At 37.2% G+C, this 22,187-nt stretch overlaps 1 long non-coding RNA gene across 1 annotated transcript; it reads left to right on the forward strand.

Annotated features, from left to right (window-relative positions):
* The first annotated feature begins 4,728 nt into the window (after nucleotides 1–4,728).
* On the forward strand, nucleotides 4,729–12,526 carry LOC141555811 (uncharacterized). The gene is made up of 4 exons (XR_012486344.1): nucleotides 4,729–4,906; nucleotides 5,760–5,861; nucleotides 7,426–7,482; nucleotides 11,611–12,526. It is a non-coding gene; the product is annotated as an uncharacterized LOC141555811 (long non-coding RNA).
* Nucleotides 12,527–22,187: the final 9,661 nt, after the last annotated feature.

A 22,187-nucleotide genomic window follows, 5' to 3' on the forward strand; every position in this document is an offset into this window, starting at 1 on the left:
CTCAGAAACCCAGGGGCAAAGGAGCACAACAAAAAAGAGAGAATAAATAAAAGGAGGATTTGAGAAAGGAAAGACCCTGTAACTCAGAGTCTCTGAGTGTTTGGTAATGGCTAAAGGAAGCTGCACCAAAACCTTTAGCTAAATATCTTTGGCACACTATTGTAGATCATTCAAAATTATCAAGAATGGACAAAAGAATGAGCAAGACAGCTAAAGGGCAGGATTCTCCCAAGCTCCATGTGACCCTGCAGAACCAGGAGCAGACATAGCAAATGAGCAAGGAAATCAATTGACCTTTCAAGTTACAGTGAACCCATCAATCAATCAAATCGACGAGCATTTATTAAAAGCCTATTAAGTACCAGGCATTGTACTAGACATGAAAACAGAAGAAACAGTTCCTGCCTTCAAGGATCTTACATTCCAGTAAGGGAGACAAGACAAACACATATTAATATATGCAAGGTGTGTCCAGAATAGATTCTGATTTATATCTTTTCCTTGACTGCCAAATTTCTTAAAACATTTGTCTACATCCTCTTCACCCACTTCTTCATCCCATAATATTTCCTTCAAAGTAATACAATCTAATTTCTATTCTCTACCAATCTATTAAAATTTCCCTCTGAAAGGGCACAAGGCCTTCACCAGATTCAGTGATTTTTTTTTTGTTATTGCCCTTTTTGAGATCTCTATAAAATTCATCATTCCTTCTTTCTGTGTTCCCGTTCTTCTCCTAATTTCTCCTTCTATCTTTACAATCAAAATATTTTTAGGATAAATTGGAGCTGATTTCAGAGAGATGGCTCTGGACTTAAGGAAGATTGAGAAAGATATCCTGCACAATGTGGGACTTTAGCTGAGAAAAGAAATACATGGAGGTTGGGAGTCAGAGATGAAGAGGCAGAAAATGACAGCCATGGGGAACAGCCATGGGAAATGTCTAGAGTTGGGAAATGGAGAATATTGTTCAACAAACAACAATGAGTGTGATTTTTTTTTCTGCATGTAAAGAAATAACTAATAAAAAGAAATATGCATAAAATAGTTGTGCATATATATGTTACATATGTATATGTGTATATGTGTATATATATTTGTGTCTAACGGTAGCTATCACCAAGGCAGGGAAGAGGAAGAGGGAAAATAAAGGAGAAAAGGCATTTGCATAGGAACTTAATTATATATCTAAAAAGGAATAGTAAGTTATACAAAATAGATTTGCAAGTTTAATGTGCAATCACCTTTTTTATTATACTATGTTATAGAAATGCTTGTTTTCCATAAATTAAAAGCTAAATAAATAAATAAGTTTTAAAGAAAAGCAAAAATAATTACTTTTTTAAATTAAAAGAATACTGGAAAGAGAGGGGCAGGTTAGTAGGGCTTTCCAAGCCTCGGAAGGGATTTTATATTTGATCTTGAAGGTAATAGTGAGTCATTGGAGTTGATTGAATAGGGGAGTAACATGATCACTTGCAGGTGCTTTAGGAAGATAATTTGACAGCAGGGCCCAGCAGGCTGTTGCAGTAGTCCAGACATGAGGTGAGGAGGGGTCGGCACCAGCCTGGTGGCGTGTCAGAAAAAGAGAAGGGGGAATATATATTGGTCATTATATTGAATGAGAGCAGTTTCAGTTAAACAGGGAGTCCAACAGTCAGATTGCAGAATTAAGAGAGTGAGATAAAAAGGAAATGGAGGCAGCAATCATTTAGCAACAAAGGAAAGAGATTTTGGACAATAGCTAGCAGAGAAGAACAGATCTAGTGGAGGTTTACAGAGCTGGGGGCAGCACTGGCATGTTTCTAGGCAATAGGGGAACAGCCAGTAGCCTGGAAGATTAATGAGAATGGGGATGATAGACGAGGCATCCTGCCCGAGAAGATGGGATGCAATGAAATCACTTGCGCATGTAGAAGGGTTTGACTCGACAAAAAGGACCATCTCTTCATGTGAAATGGAGGTGAAAGAGAAGATAGTGGCAGAAAGTATTTGAATGATGTTAAATGAGGAAGAGGAGAGAAAAGAAAGTTCTTGGCAAATGGTCTTAATGTTCTCAGCTGGTAATCTCCCTCCTCCCACTCAGATCTCATATAACAATGTATTTGGATATCATGTGTATTTATGATTTTGTAGTATATTTATTGGTGTGAAGTATATACCCCTGCTAGGAAATGAGTTTCACAGGACAGGTAGCACAACTTATGTAGACTTTATATTACACTTATACAAGTACTTTAAAGAATACTCTGCACCCATTCAATGAATTTGTGTGTGTACACACACATACACCACATATACAAACACACATCCATACACACCTACATATACACATATGTATATTGTATGTTTTATAGCATTATGCATTCATATTATATGTTTATAAATGTATTCTATATATACACATAGTAGATGTATATAATATAATGTAATATAATATGCATAAGCGTATACCTACACATATATATTTGTATGTATATACATACATACATATATATGTGTGTGTATGTATAGAGCAACATGCATATATATATATATATATATATATATATATATATATATATACACACATACACTAATAGGTCTATAGAATTCTCTACCTGAGATGCAAGAGGTAGAGAAATTAAGAGACTGAACCAATGACTCCCTCTGTATGTGCAATGTTGGTCTTTCAGTGGTGACTCTCACTTCTTGTATGACTAGTAATGCCCTACCTCCTTGAGGCAAAGGTGAAAAGGCCTGTGGGATGCCAGTAGTGACTAGACTTAGTCATCTAGAAGAGAAAGAAATGCTCCTAGAGAAGTTAAAGAAAATAATCCAATAGAAAAGCCTGAAAGAAATGGGAATTAAAATCAGTGTCAAAAAAACCGAAGAGTATAAAAAAGTGAAGCAGAAGGGGAAGGAGAAAAAATTCTGGACATTTAAAGCTGCAAATGAGACACCCTACAAGGTGAATCAAGGGTCCTGAATCCAGAGGAGTAGACCATCCTCCCAGGAGTCATAAGGAGCAAATCACAGGCAGCATCAGACATGAAGAAGCAGTTGGTGATCGAGGTCAGCTCTAAGTACCCTTCCACGGATGCCGAGATAGCCATATGTAGAGTTAATGTGGCCAATCAAGATTTGTATTGCCTTCCGGGAATATGTAGCTAGAATATGATGGAGCGCCTGTCAAGCCTTATCAAGCCCACGACTCTGAGCCATCCACTGATGTGGCAGCAAATGATATTGCCACAAGACACCTAGAATGTGTCTCTGTCAGCGTCCAAATACTGAATCAGAAACTGAAGGACTTGGGGGAAGGGAGAGAGAGAAGCTATGTGGGAAATGGGTTGCACTTGCATCTGTCTGCCAGTTGAAGGTCATGACTTTGGAAGAGGGAGGAGGAGAACAGAAGGGAACAGCTGGTGATACTGGTGGCATCGAATGATGGGATTTTTGGTTTTCTGAACCATGACTTATGATACCAGGATGATGTCCTCTGTCCTTTATAAAGAGCAACCCATCATGATCAGTACAAATAGCATTCACAATAAACTGACCACTGAACCAAACATGGGGTGAATCTCCAACTAATTCTTCCAAATTAGATTTATTTATATCTTATCAAAGAGAGGGAGAAGGTTATACTTTACATTCTAATTAAAATTAAACAAAAATGGAAAAGGCAAAATAATTGTTTCTTTTTTAATGTAATCAGCTATTGTCATCCTGACTCTGCTGATGTCACTTTATATCATTTTACATATTTTACATAATTCTTGAATTTATATTTGTTCCTTACCACCCCATAGAATTCCATTATATTAATATTTGTCATACTTGAAATGATCTGTGATTTCATCTATGTAGGGACTGCCTTCACTGGTATAGCTTGCAATCCATCTAAATTTTCTTCACATACACACACACATTCATTTGCTTTTTTATGTCTTTTCTTTTTACATCACACTTTTTTCTAACAAATCTCTGCCCGCTACTTCTGTACCTTCCTTTATTATAAAGATTTTATAATAGCTCGATACAACTACCCGATACAAAAAGCATCAATAAAACTTTTATATTTCTTTCCATTTTTGATTTTCAAGTCTTATTGATGCTTTTTGTTTTTATATCCTATTCATTTCTGAACATATTCATGACCATTCTCTGCCCAGCTTTCCCTCATAACTTAGATTTTTTTTGAATCACCATAGAAATACTGTTTCTGACATTATATCAGGCAGCTAAGTAATATAGGGAATAGAGCCCTTAAATCAAGAAGATGTAAGTTTAAATCAACCCTCAGACATTTACTGGCTGTATGACCTTAAGCAAGTCATTTGATCTCCATTTATTTCAGTTTCTTCAATTATAAAATTGGGAAAATAGTAGCACCCATCTCCCAGAGATGTAATGAAGATAAAAGCAGATATTTGTAAATTGTTTAGCTATGTGCCTAGAATATAGTAGGCATTGTGTAAATGCTAATTATTATTATTATGTGAATCATTCCATTATAGACTCTCACCTCTCTATTTAAAGGAGGGATATATATTTTCTCATCTCTTTTCCAGGACATTATAGGAGCATTGATTTTGATATGAAAATTATCTTAGGCATTTTCTAGTCCAAGTTTCCTCATGGCCAGAGAGAATAAGCAATCCCTCCCACAAAAGACAGTAATTCATTTATAGGGGTTCATTGGACTTAAGCTATAGAGGATTATGTGGCCCTTCCTCTTTTTCTGCTCTTAATTTATTGACTTTCCCTTAAATCTTTAACATTTTATACTCTTCCTGTGCCTTGATGATTCTTCTTTATTCTTTCTCTTACAATTCAGCTTAATTTCTTTTAGATGTTTTAAAAACAATAACCTGTAAGCAGAAAGGAAACAACAACCATTTGAACTGTTTCCATTATATCTGTAAGTATTTTCCTTGGGTGGCTCATGAACCTTATAGTTTGTTATTGAAATTGTGAGATGGAGCCATTATATGCCTTGGACTTCTAAGCATATAGTGGCTTTTCTGTTGACAATATATGAATTATAATAACCAGTGTGTTGGTTCTAGACAGTTCTAGTTCTAGACAGTTTTCTTGTATTCTTCTCTTTAGTATGATGCTTAAATTTCTTGCTCTATTATGTTCTTCTGTTTTACCTATCATATTTAGATTGTTTCTACAGCTTGTCTTAGAAATCAGGCATTTTAATTTGAATAAAATATCTGTGTTCTTTAAAATTGCTTTTTGTTCATCTTTTGACAAATGATTTTTCCATGTCTGGATTTTTGTGTTACAGACCTTTTCCTCTCTCCCACATAACTTCTACATTTTTTGAGATCTTTCATCGATTTTCTACTTTTCATTCCTGCTATTATGAACTCTGATTTCTATCCCAATTATATTCCAAATACCTAGTTCTAAAGGTTTCATTTATCTTTTAAACCATTCTGGAGGTTTTTTGCTGTTTATCTATGATCTATGAAGAATTGGAAGGTTGCTTTTTTCATAGAGTAATTTTGATTTATAATACAATTTTCCTTTATGGTATAATATTTTAGGATTACATTTTTTATAGTATAAAATTTGTTCATTGTGCTCTGACCTTGTTTTGCATTTTTATCTATTCTTTTGGTTTTTTGAGCCTTCGGGGTTGGTTTATATGTTTATGAGTTGAGTTTTTAATCAGATTTTCTCCCTCAAACTTTGGTCTTTTGAAGGTTTTTGGTCTTATTCTCAATAGAAAAATCTAACTATCTTTCACTTCCTCTGGGTAGAATCAACTGAGATTTTGGAAGGTGGAGAAAGGGAAGGAAGCCCTTACTGGATTTCCAATTAATTTTCCCTCACCCAGAAGCTCTTCTGCTCCATCTTCCATGGTAATACTCCCTTTCTTTCATGGAGTTGGGTGGAATCAGTGTCTGCCTCCATTTGTGGGGTGGAGTTGAAGTTTGAGACTGAATCACTATTATTGGCACATCAGCAAAACTCTGAAGTATAACCCTGCCAGGCTTGTTCTGTGTGGGAGGGTGGAGACCAAGTGGGAGCTTTAAGTATTGTGGAAACATAGTGTTAAAAACCTCAGTTGTGTTATATACTATTAAACAAATATTATGTCAAGTCCTTGTCTGAAGTCCTTGGACCCACTTGAATCAAAGACCTCATCAGTCTACCTTGAGTAGAAGACAATATAAGAGAGAGACCCTGAAACTAAGAAACTTAGTGAATAATAATAATAATAATAATAATAATTGCCAGTTAACTGATTAAAAGACTTAGTCCTGTTTATGGTGACTGAACTAAGAGTGGAGGTAATTTTGTTTAACTTAATTAAAAGAAACATTTCTGTTCACTTAATTGATGAAAGAATCTTTAAAGAGGATTGGTTTCAGGAAGATATTGTCTCCGAGTGTTAAGGACCATGCCTAGGGCAAGGAGCAGGTCAATTCTCCAAGAGCCTCCACAGCTGTGAATCAGAACATCTGTAGGAGATGCAAATTGGAGCCAGAGGGAAGAGGAGAAAAGTCAGACAATGCAACTGCCTCTCAGTCTCCTTGTATCATCATCATCCTCTCACATGAAAAGATCCATTCTACAGGTCTGAGTTAGACCTCCAGCAGCCCCTGGCTGTGACTCCTGTATCACAACATCCTAGGATGTTTTGGTGGTATTAACTGGTATTAACATGACAGTTGTTCTGTTTGATAAATCAAAAATCCCTAGATTCAAACTATGTGCTTGCATTTTGAAGCATTTAGGTGGCCCAATAAATTGAGTGCAAGATCTAGAATAGAAAAGACTAATTTCCCTTAGTTCAAACCTGGCCTCAGACACTTACTAGCTTAATGATGCGGGGCAACTCACTTCACCCTTTTGCCTCAGTTTCCTCATCTGTAAAATGAGCTGGAAAGGAAAATGGCAATCACTCCAGTATATTTACCAAAACAAACAAACAAACAAAAACAAATTAGGTTGTTTTTAATGTTGGGTTCAGTCTTTTATTTGAGGTTTTCTATAAAACTTTTTTTTTTTCCTGAGTCTGGGGTTAAGTGACTTGTTCAGGGTCACACAGCTAGGCAGTGTTAAGTGTCTGAGATTAGATTTGAACTCGAGTCCTTCTGAATTCAAGGCTGATGCTCTATCTACTGCGCCACCTAGCTGCCCCTCTATAAAACTTAAATAGCAATTGAGGGCCGGAGAATTACAATTAATAGGGGACATCTCTTTTTTTTTTTTTTATTTAGGCATCTCTTCAAATAGGAATATATTAATAAATTGTCACTGACAGACTGGCTAAAATACAGAGTATAACTTTGTTTATTTTCAAATATCTAAGTTCTCTGATATTATTTCATGGGATTTTTACCTTTTTCTTCTTAAAGATTTAACTTTGCTCTATATTTACACATAATTCTTTTTCTTTCCCTCTTTTTTTCTCCATAGAGGGGGCAGGTCTTAAGATTGAAGAAGTTTGCAGAAAGCTATTATACCTTCTTACAGGTCAGTGTAATATGGTGATGATATCATCAAACACACACACACACACACACACACAAAACCCTCTCCTAAAAACAGCTAGACTCTTCTACGTTTTAATTATATGGACTTTGTTTGGGGGGGGCGAGTAGTGAGGGAGGCAGAGAAGAGAGAGACAAAGACAAAATCAGAGACTGAAAGAAGGGGGGGAAGAGAGACAGAGAAAGAGTCAGCAAATAGAGGAGGGGAGAAATAGACAAGACAGAAAGACAGAGAAAAAAAGAAAAAAATATAAAGTCTTTAGTTAAAGGAGAGAAGCATGAAGAAAAATGAAAAGAAAGTATAAGATGGTCAATAAGACAAGATGAATAGGACAGGGTAAATAAGATAACTTGTTAAGACAAGGTAGACAGTTATAAAGAAAAGGGAAAGAAAATTGATTGTGGCCATTGAAATATCAACAGCATGGGACGTCTCCCTGGAGTTAGTCCCTCAGGGATCTGTATGTGACATTGACTTTTGTCAGTGTCTTGGGTAAAGGCATAAATGGCTACTGGTTTGTTGTAGATGACATAAAGCAAGGTGGAATAGCTAGCATTCAGATGACAAGCATGATCTCAGCAGTCTAAAACACTGGGCTGACTAATAAGATGAAAACAGAGATAAATATCACTTGGGTTCAAAGCCCTAACTTTACAAGTACAAAATGGGGAATCGTGGTTAGACAAGAGTTCATCTGAAAGAAATCTGTGTTTTTTTATGGCTTCTAGATGGCTTCAAAGCTCAACAGGAGTCAACAGTAACATGTGAGAATCAAAAAAGCTAATATTTGAACTACCCTGAGAGGTATAGTTTCTAGAAATAAAGCCCTGCTACATGCCTCCCTGGCAGTCCACATCTGGTAGTGGATTCAGTTTTGTACATACAATTTTACTAAGGAAATGGAAAGTAGAGAGCATCCAGGGGAGAGAAATCAAAGTGATGAATAGTCTTAAGGTATATAAAGATAAGCTGAAAGAAAGATGGAAAGGTAACTAGAGCAAACTTGAAGATGGGGAAGGGGTTAGGATAGCCAAGGATGATAATTAGTTTTTAAGTATTTGAAGAATGAAGAAAATAAATTAGAAATGTTTTGCTTCACTCAGAAATAAGACAATGGGCAGGCATTGTAAATGGGGAAATCTAGACTTCATGTAAGGAAAAAAAATTTTTTTAACAGTTATAGCCATTCAAGTAGAATGGACTCCAATAGAAAGTCATGGCTTTCTCCTCCACAGAAGTCTCCAAACCAAAGGTGAATAACAAACAAGGTTTGGATGGGCTTGAAGGTCCTAGCAGATGAGAAGATCTTAAGGGAGTACTTAATTTAAATGTATAAGTTGCACAGATAAATTTGATCCCAAAGCAGTGAAAGAGAGGCTCCATCCATGGCAAGGTCACCCCAAACTCTAACTTTCCTGGCTCTGAACTTGAGGACAAGTTTGTCCAACTGTGAAGGCTTCATTTGGAAAAATGATCCAGCATAAAAGATCCAAACCTGCTTTGCTGCTCACTTCTTTTATAGATATGGTAGAATAAAGCATTGTGTCCATGATGAAAACATGAAGTGATCCAGATCATTTGTCTCAAGGATGATTTTTGCCAACTTATCTCCAACTACACACTTCCTATTTATCAAAGGCAAGGGGGAGGAAGAGTGATCCAATACCATTTAATTCATGTTGGAAACCCTCAGAGTAGGAATTCCCTCCATAGATCCAGAATGGCAACTCCACATTTTATAGCCTTAGAGAACTGTCTGAGCCATGATTTGGTTAAGTGACCAGCCCAAGGTTACACAGTCTGTATCAGAATCAAAAATTATGTCTAGTTATCCTTGACTCCAAGACCAGGCCACTCTTCACTGTGTCATGCTACTTCGTATAGAACATCAATTTGACAAATTAATTTTTCTTTGTACCTATTGATGCCCATATTCATTTGAGTGTGAATGCATAATGTTTCTTTTTTTCACAATAGTATTTGATTTGTCCAAATACATGTAAACATAGTTTTCAACATTCATTTTTGTAAGATTTTATGTTCCAAATTTTTGTCCCTCTCTCCGTTAACTCCCTCCTTCCCAAGACAGTAAAGCAATCTGATTTGGTTAAACAGGTACAGTCCTCTTAAACATATTTCCATATTTGTCTTGTAATGCAAGAAAAATCAAACCAAAAGGTAGAAAACTAAGATAAAGAAAAAACAAACAAACAAAAGTGAAATAGTATGCTTCTATTCATATTCAGTCTCCTAGTTCTTTCTCTGGATACAGATGACATTTTCCATTCCAAATCTACTGAAATTTTCTTGAATCACCAAATGAAAAACACCACATGATCCTAGGATTGCAGATTAAGAGTAGAAATATTAAAGACCTCAATCTGTTAATTTTACATTTTATATTTCACATGAAGAAAATGAAACAATGAGTTTATCTAAAGTCACACAGATAGCAAATGTTTGAGGTGGGATTGAACCCAAGTTCCTGAATGCCAATCCAGTATTTTATCTACTATTCCATATTGTCTCTCTAAAGATTTTTTTTTCAGATTTCTTCACATTCCTCATACTTATCCATCATAATTGTATTAGAGTATTCCTTTTTTTTTCTTTTTGGTCCAGACCTATAACTTCATACACCTAAGGATCTCTCATATGGAAAACTCACTTCAAAAGTTCTAGTCTCCACATGCAATTTAGAGTTTTAGAAATATGTCATGGACACTAACAGGTATAGACAGTTGCCCAGTCCAGGACCTCCTCAGTTGTGTGGACCAAGAACAGGACTTTAACCTTTGTTGTATGTATGTATGTTGTATGTGTGTATGGAATGTTCTGATACTTTGATCTTGCTTGTCAGTAAATATTCCTTTGTACAATTAACTGTTATTAACTGGTTATGTAGACAGTGGGATGCTAATGACTAAATCAATGAATGATATAAAGAAAAAGTTGATTATAAATAGATGATTGTGAAGAATTAACTAATTGATTGATATCGGGAAATACACAACCAGAATGAAGATGAACCAATAGCACTAAAAAAACTTTATAACTGATTCATAATTTTAAAAAAAAGCTATCCATGTACAGAGAAATAAGAAATGAAGTCTGAATACAAACAGAAACGTGTTATTCTCACTTTCTCTATTGTTTTCATAATTTTTTCTTTTGCAATATGACTAATATGGGAATATTTTTTTACATGATTGCACATATATAACTTCTATCAAATCATCTACCATCTTAAGCAGGGAGAGGAAAGAAAGAGGAAGAAAATTTGGAAATCAAAAAATTTTTGAAATTAATGTTAAATGTATTGGACAACCTGCCATACAGGGGAAAGGGTGGAGGGAAGGAGAGAAAAATTTGGAACAGAAGGTTTTGCAAGGGTCAGTGTTGAAAAATTACCCATGCATATGCTTTGTAAATAAAAAGATTGAATAAAAAAAAGGAAATTAATGTTAAAATTTATCTTTACATGTAATTGGAAAAATAAAATAGCATTTTAAAAAAAAAAGAAAGAAAACTCTATATCCCTTAGCATTAACTTTATAGCCTTGGGAAGTAAATATAGCCACCTACCCTCTAGGAACCCAGACACCTACTGCCCAGGTGGTAGAATTAAGCACAGAGTCTATTATAGGTGGCACAAATAACGGTGATAAGGAAATAGAATTGGTTTTGTGTTTATTTGAGGTTACTTATAAAATGTGGCACTTAGAACTGGACACATTAATCCAAATTTAATTCAATTAGAGAATAAAACGGCAGGGAGGAGAACTATCACTCTCTTTTGGGGAGCCAACACTTTATGACTCAGGTTTCAATTCACACGTGCATTGTGATTGGTTTTGTTTTATTTGGCAGAGGGGATGATTCCTATTGAATTGGCAGTCTACTTAGACTCATTGGCCACTTTGATATGAACTGTTCAGAATGCTCTAATGTTATAAGAGCTCTCTAAAAGAAGGGCTGTGAAACATTAAAGAAATGGAGATGTTTCTAAGCTGGAGCCCCCGGCCAAAACCGTAAGTCCTCAGGTGGCCGTTCACAGGGAGCCAGCCACGGTGCCAGAACCTTCCATAACAATTATCTCTCCTGTGACAGAGCCAGAGAAGAAAATGACCATGCGGACCCTCAGTGCCAAGTTGTAATAATGGACTAACAGGGACCTTTTTGGCCACCCTGCATCCAAGAGAAGGAACCCTCTTCACGATATTGCTTTTGATACAAAGGAAATCAGATCTTTCCTCCAAGCAACATGCGGTTGAAGCCAGTCAGGCAATATTCCGTCTCCCCCACCCCCACACTCCAACAGCTGAACCCAATTTGATGTAATGTGCAGAAGATGAACAGTTTGGGCCCCTTTCCAAAAATCTGTGTCAAAGACGCAGTCGGGGGAGCCTCCCTCCTCGGACAAGTATGAAATGTTTCAATCCCGTTCCCCACAACGGCCTGAGAATCGCCGGGATCTCCCCATGTTGTGGCCACATGGAAGCAGCTCTGTCTCCGGGGATTCCCCCTGGATTTTGACCGCCTTCATGGTCCAACTCCAATCCTTCCCTCAGCAAAGGAGAACATCTTTACATGCATCAAGAAAGATCACTCCTGCCAGCCAATGGCAGAATTTGATTTCATGGCAAGAAGATTTGCAGTGAATCCCATTTTCCTGTATTTTGGTGCAAAGTCAACTAGCATGTTTGTGGCTCTCTAGCTGTTGGGGAGAGGGGGACTGTTCTGTGCTTTTATCTGGACATTTGTTTTTATTTTAAGACCACTCAGGAGAGGAGGGAGCTCTGATTGGCTAATAAGAATTCTAAAGTGGTAGATTAATCAATGTGAATCATTACCTCAGCTGTGACTGCTACTTAATATTCTTCCCTGCCAGCACCAAAAATATAGGCTCTTTCCACAATAAACACTTTTTATAATCCCAATAAGACCACTCCAGGGAGTGTTGTTATCATGGAATAAGCATGGCCCCGTGAGACTAGAGAGGCCTTGGCTGGGTTTCATGCTTCTTAGTAGGGGGTAGGGGTGAGAGGAGGTAGAGGGGAGCTGTGAGGCAGGGGGAAAGGGGTGATTATATCAGAATAACTGTACCCCCTGCCATGCCTTTTTTGCTTAAAGATTGTTCGAAAGGTTTAGTCACCTCAGCTGAGAACATGTGCTAGAGAATTGTAAGGGAATGAGCAGCTGTGACTTGCTTAGACACAACCATCTGTAATCATGTATTTTTAATGGCCCGTTTGGGGCTGTCATCACACAAACAAAACTTGTGGTAGAATAGGTCTGAGCATCCCCATTCACAAAAGTGAATTCGAGCTACCCATTCTCCTCCCAAAAATCTTAAAGAAATTAACATTTTAACCAAATACATCAGGGAGGAAACAACAGCTCTTTTCATTTTTTTCATCCCTTCACCAAAAAATAAAATCTTAAAGAAATTACACACATAACTAAATATGTTAAGAAGAGTCAATGGTGCTTCCATTTTTCATCTTTCTTCTCTCCCAAAAAAAAATATTTTGAAAATTAAAAACATAACCAAACACAGAAGGGGGAAAACAGAAGCACATTTATCTTTTCATTTCCTCCAATCCCTCTGTCCCCCAAAAAAGAACCTTAAAGAAATTAAATATGTAACTAGGTTCAGTGGAGGAATAACAATGGTCTTTCCTTTTTTGCATCTCCCCCCCCCAATCTTAAACTAATTAACTATATAACTAAATACAGTAAGGGGGAAACAATGGCCCTTCCACTTTTTTTTTTTTCATTTGCACAAGACTTCCTGACAATGGTCTCTTAGGGACAGATGGATGCTTAAAATCCTTGAGGGTCTGTGAATCAACTTATTGTACACGATTCCTGCTGGTTGTGATTACAAGTGAATTTCCCCTCCTGATTGCCTATGTGTATTTTTAGATACCATTCCAAATTAATCCATCATTTTGTGTTCTTGCTTGTACGATGAGACAAGTCTGGTAGATCTGTATAGAATCATGCTAAACTAGGGGTGAAAGCAGAAGGGGGTGGGCTCCTCTCTATGTAAAAACTTCTCAATGTGATCTTTTAAAGGCATGTTGTATCTGGGTGAACATGTTACATGTACATGTACTTATTGATCAGTAACAACATAATGAGGGAACTGTAATTGCTTTCCAAAATGACCTTTGACTTTTGGTGTATTTTCAATCCATGAACACTCCTTCCTAAAACTAATAACCTTGCTCCCTCCAAGCAACATGGAAACACTGAATATTTATAGAACCCAAGGTAAGTTAACAAAACAGTTGATTTGGGCACTATGAAAATAATGGTTTGCATGTGTTACTTTCCTACCTAATTCTCATGTCCTTTAGAAAAGAGAAAAGGGAGGGATCTCTGAAGCACTTTCTATGGGAATTTGAGTGAGCTAGAAGTGGCAACTTAAAAACCCTAATCAAAAAATAAAAGAAAGAAAGAAAAGAATTGGATGACAGCCCAACTTTAGTTAAGGGAAGATTAAGTAGATGACCAAGCTTGTTGAAAGGAAAACAGGCAAAAGTCCCAAGGAAATATAAAGGGCAACAATACCTATTTTTATGTATTTTGTTTTCCTTTTTTGTTTGTCTCTATCTACTTTATGGAAAAGTAAAAGATATACTAGAATTAAATAAAACAGTGTCTTAGCCCAAGACTAAGTGTTATTAATTAATATTAATAAACTAACAATATTGTCTAAGAATCATCACTTTCCTTAAAAAAAAAAAAGTTCTAGTTCTTCTATGTGACTTTGGGCAACCCATTTCATTTGGGTTTTCTTTCCTGTGTAGAAAACTTTGTTGCCAGCCCCATTTATATCTTAAAGATCAAAATTCACTAGATACAATCACCTTGTCTTCCTCCCTTAGCTTCTTTACAAGGTCAAATACATTCACATAGGAGATTCTACGCATTTTGGGAATCCAAAATGCAAGAAAAGGTCAGTCCCACAGCACAAAATTTCTTTAGTTCTACCCCTCTACCCTAGAATTGGTTTGTAGACACAGGATCCCCTTGAGAAAATCAGGCAGAATGATATTAGGAATTTCTAACTCTAAATCAGAGGGACTGTTCTAAAAGAGAAACTGCCCTTAGGGAGCAAGAGATTGAATGTTTAAAACAGAACAAAGCTTATCAATACTAGCCAAGTGACATGATTTTATGTTTCAGAAAGTTTGGCTCCTTTGCAGGAGGGATGTTCTTCTATGAAAGAGCCATTGGTCACAACCAAGGCTCTGAGAAAAGACAGATCCATAGTAGGGGAGGAAAAGCTGCTGAAGATTTTTTGCTCTAGTTTAATGATTGGGAACATGAGATTGCTAGCATTCTACTGTGAGGTTATGGTTAGCAATTACCCCTCAAGATTAGCTGGGCAAAGGATACCCAGAATATTCTATGCATCATGACCACACATCTGATAAGAGAATACCCATGTGGCAAAGATCATATGCCCAGAATGGATGTGCAGGGAGTAGTTTATGATTAAATCATCTCAAGACATTGATTGCCCTTCAAGATCAGACATACAAACTATCCCTCCATGGTATGCTTTGCCACATGTGAACCCTGTTTATATGTCTCTCCATGTGTGTGCTTTGGTCACATTTGTACTCCAATTGTGTCCCTTTGCACACGTCCACTTTTACCCACTGATGATGTTGTGGATAAATGTGTCCCAGATTTATTATTTTATTGGTGCTTTTCAAATTGTAATATTTTATTCCATGTTGTTGCTTTGAACCAATTGTGTCCTCTGGCTCACTAGGGAAGGTAAATACATTGGTGAGGGCTTTTGAGTTATGATTTTGAGCAGATACTGACCCATGAGGTACCTTGTACCTGGGATAATCTCCTGGGATAATCTTGTTGAGGGGACCTTTGTGACAGATGAATATTGCAAGGTGCTACATTGATTAAGCAGAAGGAATGAAGGTATTCTCCAGCTCTGACTCCTATAATGCCTGAAATAACTTACCACTGGGTGACCCTTCCCCCTAAAGAGTGTCCTTCCCTGCCAGATACCCTTCTTTTGTCAAGCTACATTGGACATATCTCTCGTCAGGGAAGGCAGCCCCGGGCTGATTTTGATCATCGATTTCAACCAATTCAGCAATTGTGGGAGACCAGATATTTTCCTTTTTCATTCTATCAGGTCAGAATGATGGCAGTAATCCCTTACTGTGGAAAAATATTCCATTTTTAATCCTGACTTCTCTTAAGAAAAAGGGAATAGGAAAACTCGTCAACCTGACACTCTGATATCACAACGCGTCTTCCTAATACAATAACAGGCATAGGTTTATGAACCATCGGATAAAACAGCCAAAGAAGAAATTAGATCATTTGGCTCTGACTGCTGAAATGTAATAGATGGCTCTCCTGTTAGGATAGCTGAGCCCAGGCTGGGAAGATTAATGCGAGCGCAGGATGGTGTAAAAACTGTTTAATGTAAGGGAGCAATATGGCATGCAAACCAAACTAAAACACCCATAAATATTTTAGGCACCTTATAAAGATTTAAGAGTATTTATTCCACATATAAATCCTTTGTGTAGTATCAGCAGAAGCCTGCAAGGGTGGGGAGGCTGGCATCCTGAAACACGATACAGGCAATGAGGAGGGCTCCTCCTCTTTGCTCCTTGCATTTTGCTGCAGTGATTAAACCAAATTAGTTGGCTAACTGATTCCAGAATGAAGCAGGGCTCACAGGTGCCACTCCCACCACGGCTCCTGATGGAGACCAATTTTCAGAGTGTTCTAACAAGGAATATTGCCAGGCTGTGGGGGCTGAGCCCCGGGATTCTCTACAGAAACTGGCCTTTTTTCTACCCATGAGCCTTTGCACAGGATTAACTAGCTAGAGTTCTTAACTAGGGCCCATGAACTTTAGTTTTTCAAAACTATTTTTGTAACTATATTTCTATAGAATCCATTTCCTATGTAATCCTATACATTTTGTTTTGTGTGTTTTAAAACATAGGTTTCATAAGGGATCCATTACTCAAAAAAAAAAAATTAATTACCCATCGTTAGAGGGATTAAAACTATGAAACATTAGTTGATATGAGGTTTGCTTACATTCCCAGTTCTGATTTTCCATATCATTTTAGGTAGACCATTTCTCAATTTTTTCACATACATTGCATCTTAATTCATTTAGTAAACCTATACTGATCACCTAATAATAGTATTATATAACACTTTAAAGTATTTTACATATAGTAAGTAATTTGGCCCTACTGTATACAGGGTATTGATCTAAGAGTTGGAGCCTGTCATTAATAGCCTTCAACAATCTAATCTCAGCTTAATTTGTTACTCTTTCATGCATTCTCTATCATCATCATCAATTCAATTTAAAAACAAATTTTAGCACTAAGTATATGATAGATACTGTGCTAAATGCTAAGAATGCAAAAAAAAGAAAAAGAAAAAGGCAACAACAGTTCCTTTCTTCGGGGAGTTCACACTCTAATGGGGGAGATAATAAAATTAATGCAAAGCAAACTATATACAGGATAAAAGGAAATAATGTTAACAGAGGAAAGGTAGGATTTTAGTTGTGACTTAAAAACAAAAAAGTCAATAATCAAACTGGAGGAAAAGAGAGTGTTCCAAGCATAGAGAATAGAGTAAAGGAAAGAAATGGAGCATCTTGTTTATGGCAGAGCCAAAAAGCCAATGTTACTAGATCAAAGAATTCTTGTTGGGGAGAAAGATCTAAGAAGACAGGACAGGCAGGAAGGGACTAGGTTATGATGGGCTTTGAATCCCAAACAGAGCATTTTGTATTTATTCTTGGAGGCAATAGGGAGCCACCAGGGTTTATGGAGTGAGGTTTTTAATGGAATTTGCATTTTAGGAAAATCACTTTAGGGCAGAATGGGGGATAGATTGGACTGAAGGCAGCAGAACCCATTAGCAGTCTATTACAATAATCCAAGTATAAGGTGATGAGGGCCTGTACCAGAGCAGTGGCCATGTCAGAAGACAGAGGGGGTGAGAGATAATGGAGAATACAGGATGACTCTGAGGTTGGGGGTCTTAGAGACTGGGAGGATGGCTTTGCAGCATCAGGAAAAATAGGACATGGGGAAAGTTTTGGGGCAAAGAGAATGAATTCTGTTTTGGACAAATTGAATTTAACTAGTTTGAACAAGATGTCTGAAAGGAGATCTGGGTCTAGTCCTGACTCTGCCACTGCCACTGACTAGCTTTGTGATTACAGGCTAATTACTTAAATTCTCTGGTCTTCAGTTTCTTAGCCTAGAAAATGAGGGATCCAATTCTGAAATTCTATGTTCCAAAATGAGAATGCCAGATTATAAATCGACACAATTTTTAAAAAATATATATGTGTGTGTGTGTGTGTATTATGTATTAGAATAATATTTGTATGCATATATGTACATATATGGGAATATATGCATATATATGTGAAAATAATATATATACATATGTATGTATATATAAATACCCAACTATGTTGATTCAAAAAAAAGGACAAATAGACAAGAGACAGACAAGTAGGTCTGTGGCGTTAGAGAGATAGTGACAGGGACAGAGAGAGATGATTGAAAAATTGTAGATAGTTGATAGATCTTGTCATGCTTTCATCAGATCTTTTTATGGGGAAAAAAATCAGAAATAATGCCTGAAAGAGAGGGAAAAAAGGGAGACAGAGACACAGAGAGAGAGTCAGCAAATAGAGAGGGGGGAGAAATAGACAAAAACAGATAGAGAAAGAAAAAAGATAAAGCTTATATATATATACAGAGAGAGAGAGAGAGAGAGCACTTTTAAGATGGCAAAGAGCTTTCCCCAAAATTATAGTTGTGCTACAATCCTATAAAGTATATATCCTGGCTATGATCATTTGCTTTTTATAGATGAGGAAACTTTGAGGTCCAGGTGAGTTAAAGGACTAAGTATCTGGAGTGAGATTCAAACTCTGGTCTTTTTGAGCCCAAGAGTAGCACTCTGTCTCTTATGCTGTGCTGCCTACAAATGTAATACTTCTTCATTTAGTAGGAAGAAAACCCCAGAGATCAGGTTTCAAAGTATCCCATAATGCACGCCATGTGTCGATACCTTGCTGTTATTAAGTAGCTCAGTACCTTGATTACTATTGGAGCAGCTGGGTAATGGGGTATTTAAAAGCAAATCACCCTACAGACCATCACAAGCTACAGAAAATGAAATCCAGGCACAAGCTGAAAAAATATATTGCTACAGAACACAACTTGAGACTCAATTTGGTTGGGTGAAGGAAAGGACAAATGAGAGATAAGCTCTAAATAACTTCTTATTCATTGCCATCATTAGTCAGTGGGCGGTGGGAGGAATTTTTGTTTTCTTTCAGTTGAAACCCTGAAGGAAAACCTGAAATGTTTTATTATGGATCAATAAAATCAAAAGGGAAATAGTTATTTTCTGGTGTTTTAAATTCATGTCCAACACACTTAACATAATATAATTAGGTAGAAAAAGTGAACAATAATGAGGCAATACCATCAAGTTCCTTTCTTCCTCCATGGAGACTCCCTCAAGTAACTGAAATCTGGGTGGCAATGAGGCAGCCAGCCTCCCTGGGTCAAACATGACCCTAAAACCCTTGTCTTTCATGCATTAAATGCTTCATCAACTTGTTCGGTGTTTGTCAATTTTCTGCATCATTTTCTAACTGCATCATTGTTGTCTGGATTAGAAGGATGTCGATATTCCAAGTTTGAGGACCCGGAACATGACCTAGGGACAGCTGGATGAGAATGGGCAAGAGAGGGGGTCAAGGTAGGGGGCAGCTAGGTGGCGCAGTGGATAGAGCACCAGCCTTGAATTCAGGAGGACCCAAGTTCAAATCTGATCTCAGACACTTAACACTTCCTAGCTGTGTGACCCTGGGCAAGTCACTTAACCCCAGCCTCAAAAAAAAAAAAAAAAGTAGAGAGGGGGTCAAGGTGAGCCTGTGAGTGAGTCACTAATGAGGGAAATGGTCCAGATTGAAACAATGAGCATCAGAGTAGGCAAAGAATTGAGTCAATGAGCTGTTTCCAATGCCTGTAGATACCAGGCACTATGCTATCAGGAGTCCAGATAGACAAGGTAGAAAGGATAAATAGAAGGAGTCAACATGAATGTAGGAAAGATGTCTACACTGCAGGGAGACTTGAAGAAAGTAAGCTCTTTGAGGACAGGAACTGCTTTCCTTTTCATTTTTTAAAAACCCTATTAGATAGCACAGTGCCTAAAATATTAGTAAACGTTAGTTGAATTGAACTGAAACAATCTGGGAAATAATCAAGAGACTGGAGTAAGTGAGGAGTTCAGGTGAAGAGGATGAGTGCCCAGGTGCCATATGACAATTAACATTTGAGACAACATAGGAAGATTTAGACACTGAGGAAACTTTTGCTCAATCCAAACTATAAATAAAGCTAAAAACCTATCATTAATTGATACTTATCTCCAATCTTTCCCTTCTCAGACCCACCCTTCACACAATTGCCAAGGTCGTCTTCCTAATATCAAATGCCTTTCAAAATGGCTCCCCATTGCCAGTGGGGGAAAAATATAAACTCCTTATTTAGACATTTGAACTTCCTCTGTAATTGCTCCAATCCAACTTTCTAGTCACCTCCCCTTCCTTCACTTTCTAAACTCTGTATTCCAGCCAAACTGGAAGTATTCACTCCTCTCCATTCCATTCTTGTTCTTCCTTATCTTTGTATTTTATGCTTCTCCAAGACTTTCTTCCCCTTTACTACAGTCACTGAAATCTTTCCCATGGTTCAAGGCCAAGATCAGGCACTCACTCCTTTTTTAGGAAGCCTTCTCAGGAAAAAAAAAAAAAAAAAAAAATTAGCCTTCTCTGCTTGATTCTGTCTCCTTCCACCACCACCCATGGCCTCAGGGGAACAGACTTACCTTTCCTGTATTCAGTGTTCTCACAGCACTTGACACTCACAAGCTTCTTACTTTTCATATTTTTTTGCTCAGTCTTGGACTATAGTTGGGTGTGTACAAGCTTTATCTCAGCAAATGGTTTATAAGCTCTTGCAGAGTACAAACTGTGTCTTAATTTATCTTATTTTTGACTAGGGCAGGGATTGTCTCTCATCTTCTACATAATGAAGCATGAGAGCATGCATGTCAAAGGATACACATATGCTGTGTGACTTTGGGCAAGGCACATCCCTTCAGTGTTTTGGGCAACTCTAAGTGGCAGAACAGGTGCCAGTTTACATTGGGAGAGGGAGTTCTCTCACCAGGAGTTCCCTACAACAATGAAATCACAGGAAAACGTGATGAGGCAGAATGCTCTACTTGTTTGAACAGAGCTCTGCAACTGGACTCAGGGAGGAAAGATTTGAAGGCCACTTCAAACTTTTACTAGCTGTGTGTTTTTAGGCAGTCATCTAACTTCCCTAAACCTCAGTTTGCCCCTCTGTAAAGTGGGGATAATAATTATCCTTGTGAAGATCAAATAAGATCATGTATATGTAATACCCCCAAAACCTCAAAGTATGATGGAGATGTGAGCTCTCTTCCTTTCTATGGGTTTAGTAAACATCTGCTAAATTGCATTAATCCATTTAATGGTTATAATGACAATAAATAAAGTAGCACCTAGAAACACAGTGGTTACATAAGTACAAGGTTCTGGGACAGTAATGGCAAAGACTTCCTGAGAAAAATACGCAATGAGCTGGAAACACACTTGAGACAAAGCCTTGCCTATAGCAGGGTATTCAACTGCTATCATAGATATTTTTTCAGATGGCTCAATCTGCCTTGTGGATCAGCCATCAGAAAAAATAAACGAACCTGGCACCCTCAAGTCAGACCAGGAAGGAAATTAATTTGAAGTCCACGGGGGATTTTCTTTTCATGTAACCCGAATGTGTTGTGTCAAAATAATCAATAAAGATTAATGATTTCAAGATATCCATCTCAACATAATCCATTAGAGCACTTCAAAGCATTTACATTTTTTAAAATGAAATCAAATCAAACTTAACAATAATCCCAAACAGTATTTGGCCTGTGGAGAGAAGTGAGTAGAAAACCAGGTCAGGTTATGTCCTCTGGCATTTTACAGAGAAAATTCCAGCTAATCTGGTCCCTTAAGACTCTAAAGTTGCACCCCAAAGGGTTTGGGAATTTATGGAACTAAAGGAACCCCACTTGGAACTTTTTTTCTTCAAGTATATTTTTGTTTGAAGCAGCAAGTTTCACAGACTTTTTTTATTATTATTATTTTTTTAAATCAGGCTATGGCAAAAGGAGAAGCCATTCCTCAATTGTCTGCAGAAATTCAACCATTAAGATCAAGTAACATTTATTGATGATCTGGTAGATTAAAAAGATGAGTAAATCGTAGTCTTTGCCTTCATGGAATTTAGTCTCACTTAGCAATTTTAAATCATAAAACAATAGGCTAATAACCACAATGGGACTGATCTAAGACAAGGGGGGAAACTGAGTCTCATCAGTGTCCTAATTTGCCTAAGGTCACACAAGCCAGGACTTGAACCCACCTCATTTCACCTCAGTGTTCTGTCTATGGTACTGATCTCCCTTAAAGCCAAAATGTAATTTTTTTCCATCTAACACAGTTGTTCCTTTTTTTTATCTTAGCTACACCAGCAGTGGTAAATGAG

This window comes from Sminthopsis crassicaudata, chromosome 1 (assembly GCF_048593235.1).
Source record: "Sminthopsis crassicaudata isolate SCR6 chromosome 1, ASM4859323v1, whole genome shotgun sequence".
In the NCBI taxonomy this organism is placed as follows: domain Eukaryota; kingdom Metazoa; phylum Chordata; class Mammalia; order Dasyuromorphia; family Dasyuridae; genus Sminthopsis; species Sminthopsis crassicaudata.